Source organism: Rhinatrema bivittatum, chromosome 18, assembly GCF_901001135.1.
Source record: "Rhinatrema bivittatum chromosome 18, aRhiBiv1.1, whole genome shotgun sequence".
Lineage (NCBI taxonomy): Eukaryota > Metazoa > Chordata > Amphibia > Gymnophiona > Rhinatrematidae > Rhinatrema > Rhinatrema bivittatum.
This window is the reverse complement of record NC_042632.1, coordinates 29,248,563-29,256,185: the sequence shown is the minus strand read 5'-3', so window position 1 is coordinate 29,256,185 and position 7,623 is coordinate 29,248,563. Positions and strand designations below refer to the sequence as shown.

Here is a 7,623-nt window from a genome sequence, read left to right as displayed (position 1 = left end):
ATTGTAATAATTATTTAAAATATTGTACCATGCTTTGATGTTTTTAGAAGAGTGAAATCAAATGTTATTAATATTAATAAATAAGCATTAAGCTATTTTAATATATACTTTACTATATAGCATATTTTAAACAAAGGCATGCAGCATAAGGTGATATGATAATCTTTTTTACTGTTCTTGTCTTATACAAAAGGGAGAAAGGAGACCTTCTGTTTTATATAAATTAAAACGTCATTATATAATGATTTCCACTTTTCAGTCCAGGTTTTAAAAATCTTATATCATGGTCTATGTTATATGGAAAGTCATCTTTTTCTCACAGTGCCTATGACTAAATATTTTATTTGCTTGTATAACCAGAGTTCAAGAGCCAGATGTTACTATAGTGGTCAACAACCCTAAGGTCCAAGGCTGGGACAGTAGACACATGGGAGAAATCTTTGAAATATGGACTCTTAGGATGTAATTTGTGCTTGGAAGAAATGACATAGCCATATAAAATATCATGTACAGTTTCTTCTCCTGTTCAATGTGGCAGCAGAACTTTTGAATATAAGTAATTATGAATTAAACCTTAGAAAAAGCCGGCAAAAGAACTCTCAGCATATCTAAAACATAGTTTGGGGAATAAGAATGCTATCTCACCTGGTAGGGTTCACTCAAATCGCAAACACGAGATGGAAATGGATCGGTCTCATTCACCATGCCCCTAACCTGGGGAAAATTCAAAGGTTTCAAGAAGGTGAAATCACTTGTATCGGAAACAGGAGGAAAGCAAGCCCGGTAGCAATGGGTGTCAGAGTCTGCTGGCCTCAAGCTCACCTCCATATATTTCAAAGTGCCATCCGAATTTATGTGCAGCGTTGGAGTGGGTTGTTTTATAAACTGTCTGGATTGTGAGCTACCGTTACTCAGACAGTCACATAAAGAACTGAAGCTGTCTTTCTCTTTCCTGAGGCATTTAACAGAAAGTATGACGAAAGCAGCAAGTGAAATTACACTGATCGCCACCAAGGAGATAATTAAATACAGGGTCATGTCAGATTTGTTTGAATCTGTAATGAAATCCCGAGATTGTAGGCTTTCCTCATAAACTTGTCCATCTAAAGTCATGAGGATGGTAACTGTAGTAGATAAAGCTGGATCTCCATTGTCCCGGACTAAGATAAGAATTTTCTGCAGAGAGTTGTCCGTCTCTGTGAAGGCTCTGTTAGTCCTGATTTCTCCTGTATAAGGAGCCACTCGAAACAAAGAGAGATCTGTAGGTTCTAGAAGACTGTAAGAGAGCCAGGCGTTATGTCCAGAGTCTGCATCCACTGCTGTGACTTTGGTGACCAAATAATCTACAGCAATTGACTGAGAGATCTTTTGTTGCGCTGTGAGATCCCTGGAGGTTGCCGGATACAAAATAACCGGAGAGTTATCATTCAGATCCAACACAAAGACATAGATAGTGATATTGGAGCTTAGTTTCGGAGAACCACCATCTTCCACCCATACTGGAATTTGCAAAACTTGAAGGAGCTCATAATCAAATGATCGCTGAGCATATATATTACCATTATGGGAGTTGATGTAAACAAATGAGGAGATAAAAGAATCATGGATCGGAATCTCTGCTATGGAGTAAGTGAGATGGGAATTCTCGTTCATATCAGGATCAGAAGCAGACACAGTACACAGTAAAGAACCCGGCTGGTTGTTCTCTTTTATGTAGGCATTGTAGAAAGGCTGTGAGAAACTAGGAGGATTATCATTAATATCTGAAACATTGAGAACCACTGTTGTCTTTGTATATAGCGATGGTAATCCCAAATCTGTAGCAATTAGTTCAATGGTATATTGAGACACCTTTTCTCTGTCTAAAATGTCACATGTGAACAAAGAATAATGGTTTCCAGATGACTTGAAATTAAATGGCAGGTTGGGTGATATATGCAAGCGTACTTCACCATTTTTCCCCGAATCTCGATCCCTAATACTAAAAAGTCCAACTACAGTTCCAACAGGAGTATTTTCTGGAACTGATTTTTCCAAGGAGGTTAACAGAATCTCTGGATGATTATCGTTGACGTCTTCTATTTGCACCTGAACAATACAGTGTCCTTCCATTTCTGGAACTCCCTTGTCTCTTGCTCGCACATGGATTTCATAGAAATTGGATTCTTCAAAATCTGCAAGCCCTTTAACGAGAATCTCACCGCTGTGGGTATCCAGACTGAAAATCTTGAACAACGAATCCGAAGTGAGAGCGTCAAAAGAATATTCAATTTCACCATTCACTCCCATATCTATATCGGTCGCGTTAAGTTTAATTAGCGCAGTATTTACAGGGGAATTTTCCAGTAAACTGACTTTGTAGACTGAATGATCAAACACTGGTGCATTGTCATTGATATCGAGAACAATTACATTAATTTGGGCAGTTCCAGATCTAGTAGGATCGCCTCCATCAAAGGCAGTCAGGATTAGTTGGTGCTGCTCATGTTCTTCTCTGTCCACGGGTTTTTCCAGAACTATTTCTGGGAAAAGTTTGCCATCTTTAAGGACTTTCACACTGAGGGAAAAGAATGGCGTTGCATTCAGTTTATAAGAACTAACAGCATTGGTTCCCACATCTGGATCTTGAGCACTTTCTAAAGGGAATCGGGAACCTGGAATTGCCGACTCTGCAATTCTTAGTTGACGCTTAGTGGTGAGAAAACTGGGAGAATTGTCATTTATATCCAGTATCTCCACTTGTAACTGGAATAGCTCCAGTGGATTTTCAGTAACTACCTCCACAGGCAGTAAGCAGCTCGAGCTGGATCCACAAAGGCTTTCTCTGTCTATCTTTTCATTCACGATCAGTGCTCCGTTTGCCACATTAACAGTAAAATAACGTCTGCTGCTTTCGGATCCCAATCGCAGCCTGCGTTTAGAAATAGCTGCAACGTTTATCCCCAGATCCTGAGCGAGATTCCCCACCACTGTCCCCTGCTCCGACTCTTCCACTACGGAATAGCGAAGCTGTCCCGAGACTAAGCCCCAGATACAGAGGGAAAAGGAACACAGTACTTGCCCTTTCCAAGTCTTCCGGGAGCTCCGCGACTCCATTGCCTTTCAATCTTTATCCTGATCTGTTTTGTCGTTAAGGATTCAGTGTCCCTTTCAAAGAGACCAAAGAGGCGAGGGCTTGAGCAGGAGATGCTATAAGAACTCAGTCCTCCGTAGCAGCCGTCGGTAGGCAGTGAAGGATTTGCGTCGGTACATTTGCTCTTCTCCTTCTGTGGCTGAAGGGGAAGGGTGGGTGATTCACTGCATCACAGCGGGAGGAGGAGACAACGAGCCGAGGAGATCTACGGTCGCTGTTTAGAACTGATTGGTTTAAGTCTTCCCCACTCTTTCCCGACACGACGGACACGCCTCCTTTGCTCTTAAAGCTACAGAAATGTAAGTCTGTAGCGATTGCTTCACTCAGTGAAAAGTAATTTTTTGTGAGATATTGTAGCAACAAAATATAATTGTACACGGTTAAATGAGAAAAAAAATATAAAATATTATCTACAAGAACAGACTGAAGTCTTGATTATCTGGCATTTGTATTCTGGTCAAGCATATATAACTTCAGAAGATATCATGCAATAGGGCTGTTTAAACTGCCTCCTTATTTAATTCACTTATTTAACTGACCACGTTATTGGAGAAAACGTTTTATTGTTTCGTTTGTAATGTCAATCAAATGCACTTTCAATGTTATTCGTACTATATTAAAAACTAGTGGTCCAATAATTATTCAAACTTTCCTAGCATTCTAGAATACTTTAAAGGACCAAACTCACACAGGACATCATGAAGGATGTGGTAAAATGTATCGTTGTAGTTTCAAAGAATCACATTTTGTGGACAAAATTAATTCTACACCTGAGCATGACCGAAAGTAAATATAATAGAATGCCATTTTATTGAAGCACCACAATCAAATGGAGGGGCAAGGCCTCAAAAGGTAAAAAGAGAAAACTACTCTTAAGGAGTTTCCTGCAGGAGATATTTTCCTCAAAATTGTAAACTCTCTTAGCAATCACACTTTTCAAATTAAAGGACTAATAATATCAGTAAAGAAAATTCTTTCTTCCGGAGATTATGGTGTTGGAACAGATAATCATTGGTAACTTTTAATTCAGAAATGGGAAAAAATTCTGCCCATGATAACGAAATCAAGATGATTCAGATTAGTGGCTCCTAAAAAGGTTCTGGAGACCTTCCCAGCCAGCCTGCTTCTCAAAATAATCTCAATGAATATGCAGAATATTCACTTATGAAGAAATAGGCAAATCTTGGAAATTTCCATCCGAAATGAGAGAGAACGTTTTCAGACCCAGATCGGGATCAAAAGCAGGAACTAGAACGTTTTTCTATTTCACAAAGGCCTCATAAGCAGATCAATGAAAACATTATAGGTTATCATTTACATTAGAAATACTTAGATGGAATCTGTTTTTGCTGGAAAGTAGATTTCCATTTAAAATTGTGGCTGTGATCATAGCATTGTAGCCTGCAACCTTTTCCAGTGCATCTGTGATCAGAGTAGTGATTTTTTAAAGGATGATGTAACTTGAAAAGGTATGTTCTGTTGAATATGTAAGAGGATGTTACCATTTTCACCAGTGTCATTATCGCACTGAAGGGAGGCAGCACTATTCTTGATAAAGCACCTTCTTGCAGAAAGGTAGACAAGGAGGTGAACTTTATTTCAGGAACACTGTCATTAACATCTATCACTTCTATTATCACAATGCAATGAGCATCCACAGTAGGTAATCCATTATCTTTAGCTCTCATGTCAATTTCATAGATAGTAGCCTCTTCAAAATCTATCTTTTCCATGACATGGATATTCCTTGTCTTTTCATGAATACTGATGTCTGAGATCTTCCCTTAAAGTGTGACCATCCAGTGCTTTTCTGTACCTTTTCTAGTTCTACTGTATCCTTCTTGAGATGAGGTGACTAGAACTGCACACAATACTCAAAGTGCAGTCACTTCATAGATCTATTCAGAGGCATTATGATATTCACAGTTTTATTCTCCTTTCTTTTTTTAATAATTCCTAATATTGTAGTTCCTTTCTTGACTGCCGATGCATATTGAAATGAGGATTTCAAAGCATTGTCTACAATGACCTCAAGATCTTCTCCTTGTTGATTACTGGTAATAGGGAACCCAGCACATTGTACTTATAGATAGGACGATTTTCCCTATGTGCATCACATTGCACTTATCCATATTAAATTTCATCTGCCATTCAGTTTCCCAGTTCTCCAGTCTTGAAAAATTTTTCTGCAGTTCCTCATATTGTAATTTTGTTTTAAATACTTTGAATATTTCTTTGTCATCTGCAAATTTGATGACTTCACTCATTTCTCCCTTTTTCAGATTATTATTGAATAAGTTAAACAATGATGGTTCCAGGCCAGATCTTTGAGGCACTCTACTATTCACTTTTTTTTCATTTGGAAAACTAGCCATTACTCTTTATTCCCTCTCTTTTAACCCAGGGGTTCTCAAACCAGTCATTGGTACACACCCAGCCAGTCAAGTTTTCAGGATATCCAGAATGAATATGCATGAAACAGATTTTAATGTACTGCCTCCATTGTATATAAATGTATCTAATGCATATTCACCGACGATATCCTAAGAACCTGACTGACTAGGGGTGTCCCAATGACTGGGTTGAGAACCACTTTTTAACCAGTTTCCAAATCCACAATAGGATGTGACTTCTTATCCCATGGCTTTTTAGAATTTAAAGAATCTCTCATTATGGACTTTAGCAAATTATATATGAAACTCCAGCTTTACCATATCAGTCAGTTTATCTATATCCACATGCTTATTCGCACCTTCAAAAAATTCTAATAGGTTAGTAAGACACAACCTCCCTTTGCTAAATCTATGCTGGGTCTTCCCCAATAATCCATTTTTATCTATATACTAGTAATTTTGTTCTTAATAGCTTCCACCAGTTTACTCAGCACCAATGTCAGGTTCACCAGTCTATAGTTATTTGGTTCACCCCTGAATCCCTATTTGAAAATTGTTGTTGCATTTTCTGCCCTCTAGTCCTCAGGCATAGAAGCAGATATGCAGATTATCATTTGATTGTCTGAAATTTCATATATGATTTCCTTTAGAACTGAGGGGTGAATACCATCATTACTTGGTGATTTGCTACTATTTAGTTTGTCAATTTGCTGTAGGCTCTTCCAGATTAATACACTGATCTATCTGAGTTCCTCTGTATCATCATCTTGAAAGAATAATTGATGTGTAGATATCTCCCTAGTATCTTTCTGAAGCAAAGATTTCATTTAGTTTTTCTGCTATGGCCTTACCCTTGGTCATCTAGTGGCCCAACTGACTCCATTGCAGATTTCTTGTTTTTAATGTACTTGAGAACGTTTTATTATTAGTTTATGCTTTTTGGGTAGGTGTATTCTCAAATACTCTCTAGGACTCCTTTATTAACATGAAAAGACTAATAATTTAAAATAACTACAAAGATTTCCATTCTGTGTCATTTTATATCCACCATCAATCCCCTTGCTGATCTCCTCATGTGATATACAGAAGTTCTTTATCTTCTTAAAGGTGGTTTGTTTCTCTCCTTTCACCTGAAACTTCTCACTGCTCTCCTTTTATATGCTTTGTTATTATTGCTGACTCCATCCAGTTCCCTTGTTCAGTTTTTGCAGGTGTCTATAGCACTACAAAAGGTAGGTACAGATATAAAAGACACTATCGGTTGTATGGAACTTACAATCTTGTCAATCACTAATGATAAATATTATCAAATTGTATTTGAACTATTTGTGGTTTGGTGATGCACGTATTACTGAAGAAATTGAATGGAGTCTTTTGTATGAATTGAGATCAAATCTAATCTATGGGTGCCATAATACTATAATTTGAAACATAAAAATAGAATATAGCTAATTGGGCACCATATTATGGAAATGTCCAACAATTCTAACCATTAAGCAAAATAGTTGCATTGCCAGCTCAGTTTTAAATCACATAATTAAAGTAATATTTTAATTCTTTGAAAAGTTTAAAATACATATAGGCCAGGTAGTAGACCAGTGATTGTACCAACACGGCTTTCAAATCACAATTTTCTGTTAATTAACAGAATTATTGGGCCGGTGCTGAGGTCTACTCCTCCCCACATAAAAATTTTAAAAAATTAAAATATTTATTAACATATTAAATGATTTCAAGTTTTGAACAAAATTAAAAAATAAAAATTTTTTAAATAGCAACATTAGAATCGGTGACCTCATGAGTGCCTACATCCATCATTAACTAGTTGATTTTGTTGTGGTTGATATTATACTAGTTATATCCCTTAATATTGTGTTTCTGTGTCACAGATATAAAAGACACTATCGGTTGTATGGAACTTACAATCTTGTCAATCACTAATGATAAATATTATCAAATTGTTAACACCTAGATTTATTAGATGTTTGTTGCTCTGATCTAAAATGGGATATTTTTGTGCCAAAGTTTTCCCCATTGAACATAATGGAATTTTTATTTATTTATTTATTTATTTATTTAGAACTTTTATATACCGAC

At 37.0% G+C, this 7,623-nt stretch overlaps 1 pseudogene; it reads right to left on the bottom strand.

Moving 5' to 3' along the window:
- Positions 1–636: 636 nt before the first annotated feature.
- On the bottom strand, positions 637–3,256 carry LOC115079687 (annotated as a pseudogene).
- Positions 3,257–7,623: the final 4,367 nt, after the last annotated feature.